Source organism: Tinamus guttatus, unplaced genomic scaffold, assembly GCF_059628265.1.
Source record: "Tinamus guttatus ecotype Peru unplaced genomic scaffold, ASM5962826v1 Tinamus_guttatus_pri_ptg000222l, whole genome shotgun sequence".
Classification (NCBI taxonomy): Eukaryota; Metazoa; Chordata; class Aves; order Tinamiformes; family Tinamidae; genus Tinamus; species Tinamus guttatus.
The window spans coordinates 4,020,568-4,035,738 of record NW_028288756.1 but is presented as its reverse complement, the minus strand read 5'-3'; positions in this window follow the sequence as shown (position 1 = coordinate 4,035,738).

Here is a 15,171-nt window from a genome sequence, read left to right as displayed (position 1 = left end):
CCCACTGCCCTCTGCCAGTCTCTGCTTACTGGATCCAAAAGACCCATTGAAGGAAAAAAACAAAACACAGATCTATTCTCACAAGATTTTAATTGAGCCACCATGAAAAATCCCATGAGAACATCCAGTTCTGGCACACCCCCAGCAGGTTTCAGCCCCAAGGCTGGAGCTATCTGTGGTGTCTCTCCCCACTTGCCAGGAGGTGACACTCCTGTCCTTGCTCTTGGGTTTCATCCTGGCTTCAGCAGCCTTTCTGCCAGATACCTCCATACGTACATTCAAGGGCTCTTGAGAAGCCTGGGACTATTTCAGATCAGAAGTTTTATCAAAAAAGCTTCCTGGCTTTGCAGGACATCTGCAGCTCAGAAATGAATGGCAACTACTTTGTAGTTTAGAGGCCACTTCAAAATTGTTCTAGTTGAATAAACATATAGCATGGTTTCTGGAAGAAAAAGAAACAACTTAGTTTGAAGTTCCAGTCAGGTTAATCCATAATTTTTCAGTTCTATATATCTTCAAAATCAGTCTCGAGCACTTTGTTTGCTTAATGGCTAGAACACAGAATCACAAAATGGTTGAGGTTGGAAGGGACCTCTAGAGATCATCTAGTCCAACCCCCCTGCACACGCAGGGTCACCTAGAGCACATGGCACAGGACTGCGTCCAAGCGGGTTTGGAAGATCTCCAGAGAAGGAGATAAGATAATTGTTGTTATATTCTACAGTAAAATAATATGAATTTAAAAAATCCCTTTTCTATCCTTCCTGTACACTCAGTCCTATTCTATCATCCATGAAACTTGGATGCAAGCCTGCTTTTTTTTCCCCCCTCCCTCACTTTAGCAAACTTATTCTTCCTCAACAAAAGACTTCCATGCAAGACAAGTTGTCTTTTGGGTTAGCCACATCATTTAGCAAGAATGTGATCACATATGGAAAGGTTTTACATCCCTCTCTCCTCTTACATTTCAGTATTACCATTTTGACATTCAATTGCACTTGCATGTTCACAGAAATCTGGCAATCACACACACTAATAAAAAAAAGAACAACAAAAGCCACCACAAAATAGTCTGCAGTTGTTACCCTCTCCTCCAAATCAAAACAGCCAGCATTGTAGAGAAGAGCATATCCATCAGGTCTTGTTTGATAAATACGCTTTCTAATACAGATATGCAACACGGCACAGCTAATAACGCTGCTAGGTTTACCCATTCACAAATCAATATTAAAACAAGCAGTGCTACCTCTGCCAATGCCCAAGATCCCCGGGACAGGATTCAGTAGCAAAGCTTCTCCTGACCACGGGGACACAGGATCAATCTTTGCTTGCCCAGCTCAGGCTTCGCCCCCTCCTTTCTCCTCCATTTCCTGGGCAGCAGTAGGTGGAAGCTGTTTTCCATCACCACTATCAGCCTAAGGGGAAGGATCTGGCTACACTGAAACAACTAGCAGCAGACATCATAGAATAACCAGGTTTGTTCACCTTTTAAGCACCCAATATTTTACAAAGACGTGTCTGAAAAGATTGTATTCAAAAAGGTCCTATAAAAATCCATCAGGTTTCTAAAGCAGTTTTCTCCCCATGGAAGAATCCATACTGCAGCTTCTGAATAAAAATGCCCTTTCAGTGTGGAGAAAGTTCTAACAACATAACCATTTCTTAAGTTTTAAACAGTCCAGTGTTATCTCTGTTCTCTTATGTTTTGTCCACTGCAGAACCAAAAAGTATTACTTTAACAAGTTAACCAGCTATACAGTTAAATAACATGGAGGTCACACTTTAAATATTTGTTTCTTTTTATGAAAAGGAAAATAAAAGTGGCAATACAGTGCAGTTAGATGTCAAAATGATCATTTAAAATCATAAAAAAGATGAAAAGGGCAATCTGGACGATAATAGGAACATTATTCAATTAAGCACAAGCCACACACACAGTATGGCAACAGGAGCATGCTGAAACACAGAACACAACTCAGAAGAGAAAAAGAAACCAACAAGACAGTCAGATGTGCCTGTGCGAGTAACATCGCCACAATCACTTCAGATCAACGTGTGCGGAAAATCTCGCTGTCAAGAACTGAATGTCCAAAAGGAGACAGAGGAGTCCTAAAACTTTATTCGAATAAAGGGAGAGTCCACCGGGCATATCCCTGTGGGGTCTCTCAAATTGCTGGGGGACGCAGCCCCTCTTTTATCCTAATTTCCCGACCGAGGGACGCCCTCTCCTTTTCCCCATTGGCCAAGGTACTCAGAAGTTACAGCCTTCCCGGCCCGTCTACACCGAACTCCGGCCTCCCGCCATCTGTTCTCACCTGAGCTCACCAACTCCTTTGTCCCCCTTGCTGAAGAATGTGGGGCAATTGCCCTATTTCCCTCCTTTGTAAAGGCCCCATCTCCTTGCAGATGGCTCTTTTTGTCCTTCTGGGCTCATGGCTCCACTCAGTCTCCCCTCCCTTTGTCCTGCTCTTCAGCCAAACTGTGGAGAAACCCCCTTATTGATGAATACAGAAACTTGAGCATTCCGCTCAATCCCTCCTCTTTTTCTTTTTTTTTTTTTTTTTCCTTTGGACAATATTTGTTTTTACAAACTAGGTTATTAACTAACAACCTGCGTTCGATATGTCTAGTACCCATGGGTAGTCTTCATATCCTCCTGAACTCCCACAGACCCAGCAACCCAGAGTTTATTTTCCAGACCCACTCCCTGTCAGCAGTACAGATCAACTGAGAAGTCCAGGCTTCTGGAGTCTTGGAAATCTTAACTCTGGTGTGATGAGTCCATCCATGCTCAGCTGTCTTGATTGATGTACCAAGACCCAATCCCCTGGTTGGATATCATGGACTGCAAAATCCAAGGGGAGGATATGTGTGAGCTGGGCTTCCTGTCGGAGAGACTTCACAAGAAAAAGTATTCTGGCTACATATTGCTTTAAATATAATACAGTCATGGATTTCCTTTGGTTCTTCTCCCTCAGGACCAGTTAGACAAGAAGCTGGGTTAAACCCTCCCTCGCTTCAGAAGCCCCTTCAGATAGCAAGGCCCTGACAAGGTATGGACCTTGACATCATGGGATCCCTCTGTGGTCAGTTTTCGGACCTCAGTTACTATTAGGACCGTACCTGCGCAATTCTGCAGACAATAAGGCCACCCCTTAGCCACTGGGTCTAACATATATTCGCATGCCTCCATGCTTTTGCACTAAAATTTCCTTGCCACGGCTCTGTTTGACATTCACATATAATTCAAATTTTTTTCTCTGTGTCCAGAAGAGCTAAGGCCGGAGCCTGGGTCAATTTATCTTTTAATTTTCTAAAGCTCTGTTCTCCTTCTCATGTCCATACCACAACATTGGGGCTGTTTTGGTTGAACCTCCAGCCAAAATATGCTCCAAATATATATATAATATACATATATATATATTTCCCCGACACCCTAAACCCTTTTTGGGCCAAGAAATTGAGTAACTTCACAGCAGTTTCCTTCACCACCCTCTCTTGTTCACCTGATAGGGGCAAGTCATACTGCAATAACCTAACTCCAGGAGGTGGGGTAAATTCCTTCAGTATTTTCTGCAAGGCTTGTCCAAACAAGACCGGTGCCTCAGTGTATCCTTGCGGGAGAACTGTCCATGTCAATTGTTGTTTTATTGTTTTTCCTCCCTCCTCTTGTTCCCATTCAAAGGCAAAATATTGCTTACTATCCTCTGTGAGAGGACATCCCCAAAATGCATCTTTCAAATCAAGTACTGAATAGTACTGATGTGAAGAGGGGATCTGGTTTAGAATAGTGTATGGATCTGGAAGTGTGGGATGTCTTGGTTTGATAATTTCATTTATTGCTCTTAAGTCCTGTACCATTCTATAGGTTCCATCTGGCTTCTTGACTGGCAGAATGGGAGTATTGTATGGAGACATACACGGCTCCAAAAGTCCTGCTTCCAGCAAAGACTCAATAGTAGGTTGTAAGCCTTTCCTTCCCTCTCGTGAAATAGGATACTGCTTTTTAGAGACTATCTGCCCTGGTTGCTTTAAAGTAATTTGGAGAGGTTCCATGTCTAGTTTTCCATATTTTCCTGGAACTGCCCACACTTCTGGGTTCACTTCAGCATAAGCTTTGTCAGACATTTTGCACAAAGTTACAGTAGTGCAAGCTTCTTTATCATCTCTTACAATACTGATTTGCATTCCCAATTTAGCCATCAAATCCCTCCCCAGCAGATTGCAATCACAATTTGGGACAAAGAGAAAATCATGCATGCAAATCATGCATAGTCTACATTCACTACCAGTGGCTGGATAATACGCACTCGTTCGTCTTTCCCACTTACCCCTTGGATAACCAAGGAGCCTTTTGACAATCGCCCTCCTTTTGGCATAAAATTCAAGGTGGATCGAGAGGCTCCTGTATCTATCAAGAAACACACTTCCTCTCGGTCCGGACCCACCCTACATGTTATCAAGGGCTCCCGTGTGGTGGATCCTTGGTATAATGGGAGCCCCTGACACCCCTAGCAATCCATTTCCATTAGTCGGTGAATTTCCTCTTCCTGAGGATCTCTTAGCCTCTGTGGGCATTCCCTTCTCCAATGTCCTTCCTCATTACACAATGCACACTGATTTCTTCCCAATTTTTGTTTTAGATGGATATCTTCTGTTGAAGAGACCATCCCCCGGTCTGCCTTTGACTACGCCCTTGAGATCGACCCCTTCCTCTGGCCCTTGGGGGTCCCTCAGGGGGCCTCACAGATAATCATTGCCTTTGTCTTTGCCTTTTACACCTGTTGTGCTCTCTTTACCAATTCCTCTAATGGTTTGTCCTGCCACTCTTCATCCTTCTGCATCCTCCTTCTTATATCAGGCCAAGATTTAGTGACAAACTGTACTTTTAGTAATGTGTCAAAGGCTGGTCCCTCAGGATCCAGTCCTCCCTGTTTCTTCAAAGCATCTCTAATTCTTTCTAGCCAATGAGAGGGGCTCTCATCTTTTCCCTGTTCCAAGGTCATAGCCTTTGACATATTATTAGTTCTGGGGACTGCCATTTTAATGGCTCTGATTATGTCATTTCCTAGATATTCATCTATCTTTTTCCCTACTCCTATGGGATCATCTAAATAAGGAGGTAGTTCTTTCTTTAATCCCCTTATATCTTGGGTGGTCAGTGGCACGATTACAAATCCAAATCCCCCATCCTGACCTCCCAATGGAACCTGCCGTAGGGGCATTTGCCGAATTTTTGTCGGAATTTAGAAGTTTTTGGCACCTCGTACTGGGTTCCTTTTCTTGTTTTTGAAGGGGATAAAATGTCCTGTTCCTCCTCCTCTTCACTGTCACTAGAAGCAGGAGGTGCAGAGGGGACAAGAGCTGTGGCTCCTGATGAATTTTGGTGATAAGGTGGGGGAAGGTACTGGAGGACATCCCACACCTCCCTATCTGTTTTTTTTTCCTTTCTTCAGATTCCTGCTTCCCTTTCCCCCCCACCTCTCTTGTTACATAGATTCCTCTAGATGTTGCCCTTAACCATATTGACGCACATTCTTTCTCAATGAGACCCTTCTCAGTATCACTGAGATACTGGCACAAAACATGACAAAGACTAGGATCGTCGTCCGACCCTACAGGGGGCCACCTAAATCCCCCTGGTAACTTATATTCTGGCCAAACAAAACAACAATATTTTATCATTAGTTCCTTAATTATTTCTAGGGGAATGCGTAAGTTATCCCAAACCCTCAAAAGTCTTCCCAAGGGACTATATAGGTATAAGTCGAGGTGGTCATACCTTTTTCCCAGCACCCTCTTTTGGTTTCCCTTTGCTGCCTTCCCTGGCTGTCCATATCGGGGTAGTCACCCCTTTTGTTCCCCAGTCCCATAGTACTCACCAGTGAGATTTCAATGGTCCTTTCCGTCAAACCTGGTCCTTTCCGTCGGACTTAGCGCTACCTGGAGGTCCTTTCCTTCAGACCTAGTCCTTTCCGTCAGACTATAGCGCTACCGGGAGGTCCTTTCCGTCAGACCTAGCCCTTTCCGTCGGGCTTAGCGCTACCCGGAGGTCCTTTCCTTCAGACCTAGCCCTTTCCGTCAGGCTTAGCGCTACCGGGAGGTCCTTTCCGTCAGACCTAGCCCTTCCCGTCGGGCTTAGCGCTACCGGGAGGTCCTTTCCGTCAGACCTAGCCCTTTCCGTCGGGCTTAGCGCTACCGGGAGGTCCTTTCCGTCAGACCTAGCCCTTTCCGTCGGGCTTAGCGCTACCCGGAGGTCCTTTCCGTCAGACCTAGCCCTTTCCGTCGGGCTTAGCGCTACCCGGAGGTCCTTTCCGTCAGACCTAGTCCTTTCCGTCAGACTATAGCGCTACCGGGAGGTCCTTTCCGTCAGACCTAGTCCTTTCCGTCAGACTATAGCGCTACCGGGAGGTCCTTTCCGTCAGACCTAGCCCTTTCCGTCGGGCTTAGCGCTACCGGGAGGTCCTTTCCGTCAGACCTAGCCCTTTCCGTCAGACTATAGCGCTACCCGGAGGTCCTTTCCGTCAGACCTAGCCCTTTCCGTCGGGCTTAGCGCTACCCGGAGGTCCTTTCCGTCAGACCTAGCCCTTTCCGTCGGGCTTAGCGCTACCCGGAGGTCCTTTCCGTCAGACCTAGTCCTTTCCGTCAGACTATAGCGCTACCGGGAGGTCCTTTCCGTCAGACCTAGTCCTTTCCGTCAGACTATAGCGCTACTGGGAGGTCCTTTCCGTCAGACCTAGCCCTTTCCGTCGGGCTTAGCGCTACCCGGAGGTCCTTTCCGTCAGACCTAGCCCTTTCCGTCGGGCTTAGCGCTACCCGGAGGTCCTTTCCGTCAGACCTAGCCCTTTCCGTCAGACTATAGCGCTACCCGGAGGTCCTTTCCGTCAGACCTAGCCCTTTCCGTCGGGCTTAGCGCTACCCGGAGGTCCTTTCCGTCAGACCTAGCCCTTTCCGTCGGGCTTAGCGCTACCGGGAGGTCCTTTCCTTCAGACCTAGTCCTTTCTCTTCCGTCAGACCTAGTCCCTTCTGTCAGACCTAGTCCGTTATGTCACACCCCTTGAGGACCCCCTCCCGGTCCTACCTGCGGATCCCCCGATCCGCTTCTCGTCTGTCTCCGGACAGTCTCGGGAACCCAATCAGTCGTCCGGTGCAGGCTGCCGTCGAAGGGAGTCGATCACCAAAATCTATGGTGAGGCGCGCCGTCGACTCCAATCGCCGTCTGCCGTTCCCGGAAGGTGGAAGGATCCCGGACGAGCCCCCATTTGTGCGGAAAATCTCGCTGTCAAGAACTGAATGTCCAAAAGGAGACAGAGGAGTCCTAAAACTTTATTCGAATAAAGGGAGAGTCCACCGGGCATATCCCTGTGGGGTCTCTCAAATTGCTGGGGGACGCAGCCCCTCTTTTATCCTAATTTCCCGACCGAGGGACGCCCTCTCCTTTTCCCCATTGGCCAAGGTACTCAGAAGTTACAGCCTTCCCGGCCCGTCTACACCGAACTCCGGCCTCCCGCCATCTGTTCTCACCTGAGCTCACCAACTCCTTTGTCCCCCTTGCTGAAGGATGTGGGGCAATTGCCCTATTTCCCTCCTTTGTAAAGGCCCCATCTCCTTGCAGATGGCTCTTTTTGTCCCACTCCCTCATGGCTCCGCTCAGTCTCCCCTCCCTTTGTCCTGCTCTTCAGCCAAACTGTGGAGAAACCCCCTTATTGATGAATACAGAAACTTGAGCATTCCGCTCAAACGTAAAAAGCATGAAAGGAAACAAGTGGGCAAGGAGATGGCAAACGAACGCAAGTTTCATTCAGAAGATCAAGAGAAGGACAAATATAACCCTCAATCATTTCAGTGTGCCTCTGTGGTTCTGAGATTGTCAGCAAGACAAGTGGCTTCTTACATGATTAAGTTATATTGGTTTCAGGTGACATTAATTATTAAACTCAGATCACCCAATTAAGGAGGGAAAACACAATGCAGCACAGACAATCAGTTGTAAATCTTTAGTACCTCATTCCCAATACAGATCATCCACTGACTTGAAACAGTTTGAGCACAAATCCAAGGTCAGATTCACATAAAGTTCTTGCTCAGCAGTTCCCAGAGAGCTACAAATTGGCAAAAAGTCACTGGTCCTTTATGCTTGTGCAGCTGAAAGCAGTAAATATAATCCAGTTTATTACTAACACAAAATCTCATTCCTAAGATCCTTAGTATTTGGTTATATAGGTTCTTTGCTCTTCATGTCAGTGAAGTGTCATATGAGCAGAGGTCTTGGCGGCTTGCTAGGAGCCTGATGGCAGCAATGAGGACTTCTCGGTGCCATGAGGCAATGGACAACAGCGTCCTCCCTCCTCTACTAAAACACTGCAGAGGACTAGAAAGCAAAGAAATTCCACTCTCCCTTCCTCCTTTAAGCTCAGTCAGACAACACTGGCAACAAGAGCGGTTATTTTTGCCATGAGAAACTCTGTTCAGTAGGAACTGGAAAGAAACCAACCGCCCCTTCCACATAGCAATAGCAGCACTTTCAGAGAGTAATGATTTTCAGTCACCACTGCCTTGGCTTGAGCCTGAGGCTCCTGGACCCGAGGTCAAAAGCTTTCTAACCAATTATCAATCTCCCAGCCCCCTCTATTAGCTTCATTTCCTTTGCAAGATTAATGGTGTTGCCACAGTTTAATCAAATAAGCCTTGGGATCTGACATTTACTTCATCTACAGCTGCTTCCTTGCAGAGATGAAACAAGAGAACCATAACCAAATAACTACTGTAAATACCACTTAAAAATTAAATACTGACCCTTCAAGATTTACTTAAGAATTAAGACAAGGAACTGCGATTACACCAAGTATTTTACAGTGCCTTAAACACCTAAGTCACTGCTGTCTGCACTGTTGTCAGAAAGGTTTCCACCTTAACTGAAAGACCCATAGGGCCCAATGTGACATATCTGAAGCACTTTAGTTTCAGGGAATAGATATCCAGTACTTTCGACAAGCCATTGCAATACATGTAGAGAGTCTATAGCTGTTCTGTCAATTTTTATTTATTTTTAAAAAAACTACAGGCCGTCCACATTTCATCTCTTACCTCCATAAAGAAAATATCTAGTACAAGGACAAGGAACACCGCATTATCTAGGATGGAAAGCAGGTTCTGTACAGGTGATGAAACCAGTCAGCAATTTGATTTCTCTAAACCTAGAATATTATGATTTACTTAGATGATTGAGTCGCCTTCATCCCTTTTCAAATCATATATATGCCAAAAGAAAAGAGATATTCATTTTCAAGTTGCACTCCAAAAGAAAGAGGAGATGTAAAATGATTTACTAATGCATTTTTCTTTTTGGCATAAATTATCACCGCCTCTTAGCATATTTTGCTTTTGGAACAGCTCACAAGAAACTTAGACTAAATTACTTTTTTTTTTTCAGAAGCAACATGGGACTAGTGAAGAATTTACTCTATACAAATTCCTTTCTGAAGCGATGCCATATGCCTGCTTAGTAATGACTGTAGGAACCTAATTCGTTTTAGTGGCAGAAAAAATGAGAAGTTCCCTAGTCTCTCACCATTCCCTCTGTATACACACACGTGCACATGCACGTATTTTATGGAGTTTAAAAAACACATTTAGCTTATTCGCTATAGCATAGTTGCCATATTCTTTCTTTACTCTCTAGTAATTATAACTGATTTGAAAAAATTACAAAAATGTTGGAAACTAGACAAGGAGATACCATCTCTTTCACGGACTATGCAAGACAGAATAGCTAAGAGAAAAGTAATATACTGAAGCCATCTGTGCTCATTCCATATGAGACATCACTGCACGTTTGATAGTCCTAGCACTGTAATATAGACGATTCAAGCTGAATTCATGAGGTAGCCATTACGCAGCATTCATAAAAAAAAAAAAAAAAAAGCACCTACTTTCCACTCAGAAATGTATTTTTCTTAAAAACAAACACCATTTGGAAAAAAGGAAGCACTCAAAATGTAGAATTTGATTAACTTACAGGTATCATTTTCATGGCAAACTATGTTACATATATATTCCACTTGCAAATAAGCAATTTTGGATTTGTGCACCTGAGAAAATGTTAAGTCCCTAAACCAATTTCTTCATAATTACATTTTGCATAATGGTTAATGCTCTGAATTACATAAATATTGTTTATATAAGTAGTTTTAGCCTTTTCGTAGTTACATTAAGGGTAATAGAGCCGTAATTCAATACTACTCTCAGGATTTTTCAACAAGAGTCTAAACACATCAACACACTTGCCAACAGCCCAAGCCGTCTGCTGCAGTCTCGAGGGACCAAGGGGGTGAAGTTATGATGCTCTATCCGGTCATGTAGAAGAATAAGCTCTTTGAACAAGAGATGAACAAAACCTACCCAACACAATGATCACTTCTTGTTATGTTTTGTGAGCTTATCAGAATTGGAGACCATTTTTTATTACCTCCCTTCAGTTTGAGAACACCAGATTAGCTTTCTTATTTCTTAAAGCATCTAGAAACATCTATCTTTTCATAGCATGACATTCGGTTTTTATTTCTTGTAAGCACTAGGATTACTCTGGCATCCCTGGAGCACAGCGTTTTTCCTAACATGCTTCAATCTTTCTCCAAAGCACACAAACATCCTGTCCAGGTAAAGGTTTTGGACTGAGTTTCAGTATTGAGAATTATGCTCCTAGTGGAACCTGCTATAAAGCTGTAGCCACAGTTTAGTGGTACAAAACAACAACCTGGGCTCACTAGAAGTTTCTTTTCAAGCACATTAGATGTGATCATACCTTAAGTTTGTGACTGTTGCTATGATACTAACAGGTACATGGAAAGGAATGTAATTTATCAGTTAATGCAACTACTTGATCATTTAGAGGTGATTAATTTTAAAGATTGCAAGACTGAGCACTTGGTTCACTCAGCGACTCCATGAGGCTCAGAGTAAGACTGCAGATTTTTGGCCTATCCTTTAATTTAAAAGTCCTTAACAACATATTGACTCCTACAGAATTGTGCAATCATTAAAAATGTCTTGTTACGTTACCAAATAATTTACTTTTTGAACTTGACGATAACTTTCCTTCTGAATGACAGTTCTATTCATGATGAAACGTTGCCTTTGTGCATGACTAACACCCTCAGAAAGATTGCGGATTAAAAATAGCTGCTTATAGTTGTTGGCTGTCAGTTACATCTGACAATTCGGTTTAAATTTCCTTTTTCATCTCTGACACGAGAACTGCTTCAGCACTTCTATGGAAACAAGGACAGGGTTAATAGTGTTTTAATTGGCAAATGGACACAGAGCTCCTTTAGCTAGACACATTCCCTTGAGTGCTAGGCTTTTTTTGTCTTTATTTAATGGACTATCCATCTTTGGAGTTTCAGGTGGTTGCAACTGGCAAGTAGGATAGTTTTTGGTAAATTTCTGCAACTAAATTAGGAGATATTACTAAGAACACATAAAAGCCACAAGCACATAGAAACTAACAGGCTCTCTGAAATTCTTACTTAGCCACTGCCCACAGCAGCCCTCATTAATGATACTGTGCTATTCTTAACAGAAATGCACTATCAGATTTTTTTTAACTATTTCTACTCCATATGTGATTTTTTCCCCAAAAGTGATTCTGTAAGCTAAAACTCAAGTTTTCCAATAACAAACTACAGATTCTCCAAGAAAGAAGCTTAATGCTCAAGTGACTAGCTCAGGGACCACAGTCTTTAGAACACCATGACAATAAATACAGTGAAATTTTGCTTGCCAACTAGAATAGATAAACAGTTGCAGACATTATAGACTGATTTAAGAAGGATTTTTTTTTCTGCACAGAAAAGCATAAAAAAACATAAGAGGGGGTATCTCAAAGGATTAAGTTTGGCCAACCAATATTGGCAGTGCATCATTTAAAAGAGGGAAAAAAACGCTAACTGTCATAACTTCCATCTAAATCCCACATCCACAAGCAGAGTACTAGTCTCTTGAGTCAGACACAACCATATGAGATTCACCTCATGGTTTAGGCATTGGAGGCTTTACAGATAAGTATGGCAATAATTTAACAAGGTAAAATGCAGTGGCCTTCAAATAAAAGCTAACCCAAGATATCTGTGCAATATACATTTTTATATTAAAATTCATTACATATATTTTAAAGCAGGTAAACTCTGACCAGACCTTATTTTCAAGAATGGTGCAGCTGAAAACCTTCAGTGAGAAGCTGCTAGGTATAGTAAGGAAGGAAACAAAATTGTGCATGTTCAGCCCCTAGGCTTGGCTTCCGAAATTGGAGATCTATTACTGAATCTCTAGAATAGAATTATAGAAAACAAAAACCTATAGGAAGGACATCAGTTTATAGCTAAAAACTCATTTCCGTTCTCAGCAGATGAGGCGCATGCATGTACACAGAAAAGGCAAAAAGAGAAAGAACACCAATTCATTTCTCACAACTAGAAAATGGTAATATCAAGGGCTTTCTCCCTGTTACATATTAAAACACAAGAAAACCCCCAAGCCACATCCGTACATGCACTAATGATTAGTCTCCTTAAGGAACTGCAAACAAAATGCAGGATTTGTAGAAGCGTGATATGGTGATAAGCAGCAGACCTGCAAAATGCACAATTAAAAATCAGGTTCATAGCGAAGATTGCCACTAATATTAACCAACAGTATGAAGGAAAAGACAATACTCCCCAACCATGCAGTGCCTAAATACTCTAATAGAAATCATCCAAAGAGTACACCCACACATCTGTTCATTTCTCACAAATCAATTTCTTGTATCCTGTATTTTGTTAAAGGCAGCACTTCTTAACAAGAGCAGCTGCAAACATGATGGGGGAGTACCCAGAGTAAAGGGGCCTTGGGAGTCAGAGCAGCAGAATGGAGCCGTCCATACGTTCTCTGGAGAATTCGGAAACATAGCAGGAAAAGTCCTAAAAACTACAACATCAACAGCCACAACTACACAACTGCAGCAGAGGGGATATGGCTATCATCCAGAAAACACAGCCTTTTGCCTGACTTCCTCCAACTGTATTAATAAAGTCAAAAAAAAGGGCTTTCTGCAGATCTGTGCAAAGGAAACTTGACCCATGATGACTATTTAGCATTGAAACATTAACAGAGAAACATGGAATTACAAATACTTGATTTTTTTTTTTAGTCAGTCTCAAAAAGTTTATGTAAATCATTGTCTAAGGGAGAAAAGTTTATAACATTTTTCATACTTTTCTTGAAATGCACATCTCTAATGGTCTAATTATCAGCTATTACTATTTATACTCTGAGAGATAACTAAGCAGCCAGAAATTATGTTCAACAGTATAAAAAGCTTTGCTTAGAATTTTATAGGATTTTTCTAGTAGTATCAACTATAAAAAATCTTAATACTTGCTTGTAAATTTACCATTTTAATCCATAAAGTTCACAGAGCCTTACCTATCACATCTCTTCCTATGCTTTATATATTCTCACATGAAACTACTAACGTGTAAAAATGACATTACAAAAAAGTAGTACAAAAAGTGTTGCAGAGAGGACTCCATCTCCTTCCTACAAATGACTTTTCCCAGAGAGCAGGATTAACAGACAGAGTTAAAGATATGCCACTAGCACATCTCCATGTTACTGCCAATTCAACAGCACACCTGGAGATTCAGATGGTTGAGGAAAAAGTCCACAGCTGCACTAAGTGCCATGTCCTATTACAATTTTGTGACAAGCACAGTAGTTTTACATATGAATATACTCACTGCAGAACATGGAAACTTTACAACTCACTAAACTACCAGTCACTGGAGGAACACGTTATGCATAAGTGGGGGGGAAAAAGATGCTTGCTCATGTTCCCCTTCCTCACCATAGCAAGAGCTGCAGTCCTTTTGTGTTAGCAGCAAGGCACCAAGATGAGAATAACTTAGCTCGGCCCAGCTGGACCAGCAGCACAAGCCGACAGGGCAAAGCAAAGCAGGCCACGTGTGCGGCCTGCTGGCTCCCTGGGGCCTGCACCACTGCCAGCACCAGCACAGCACGAGGCCAGGGAGCCAGAGCGAAGCGTCTGAGGAGACGCGAGGCCAGCCCTGCACGGCTACTGAAAATGTAGCTACTGACCCCAGCTGCCTCCCTTGGTCCTGGAGAAAGGGCCTGGCAAGGGAGCAGGGCCAAGGCTCTCCTTTTTCTGGTTTATGGCACCGTCTGTCCCGAGACATCCATGATGCCCTCAGCACCCTTGAACTGTGAGCAGGGGTGACAGTTCTCTACCTCAGGAGACTGGGTCTGAGACTCAAAGAGGAACTGGAGAATAACCACATTTCTGGTTCATGTCTCCCAGCTGCACAAGCTGCTCTGCCAAATCAACCCTTCTCTCACCCAACCTGGGAGCAGCAGCAGCTTCTCTGACTCCAGTGTGACTCTTATCAGAGCTCTTCAGTAATGAGAGAGAACATTTCACTAACAGAAATTGATGTGTTTTGGCCAACATTGGGTAGAAAGTTATTTTCTGGGAACTCTGCTGAGGTTTTTAGCAGCTTTCCCTTAGCTGTCTTTCCAGGTAGAGGAGCCCACAACAGCACAGGTGTGAGCCTTACACACCTAATGCCATAGCTAACCAAATGATTTACCTAGAGGACAGCAGTGATTGCTCCATCCTTGGTGACTAGAGACCCAGCAGTTCCCTGCTCCAGGCTCTTTTTGATTTCATCAGGTAATTCCACAGTTCTGGGCCTACATGACCTTATTAAGAGCTTCCATTGCACACTGAACATGTGCTCTATTTTACTTCAGTAAGCTGCTTGACAGGACCCACACGACCCCCTCCCGGGGGCCCCTTTTTTCTCTCCCACATTCTATCAACGGAGAAAGCAACACTTGCTCATTCACTATAAGCCTTCACATCTCAGAGATGCAATGGCAGGACAGACTCATCAATATTAACAGTTTGGTCCCATACATCCAAATTTACACACTTGGGTCATCTTGCAGTAGCTGCCCACTAAGGCTGTTTGTGCCATTGGGCATCTCATTGATAGACTGGCCCTGAGGTCTTCTGAGCAGGGCTGAAACAACATCAGTCACCTCACAAAGGCCAGAGGCCCAGATTGCAACCTGAACACTGGTATATTGTCTCAATGCACTGCCTGTGTATCA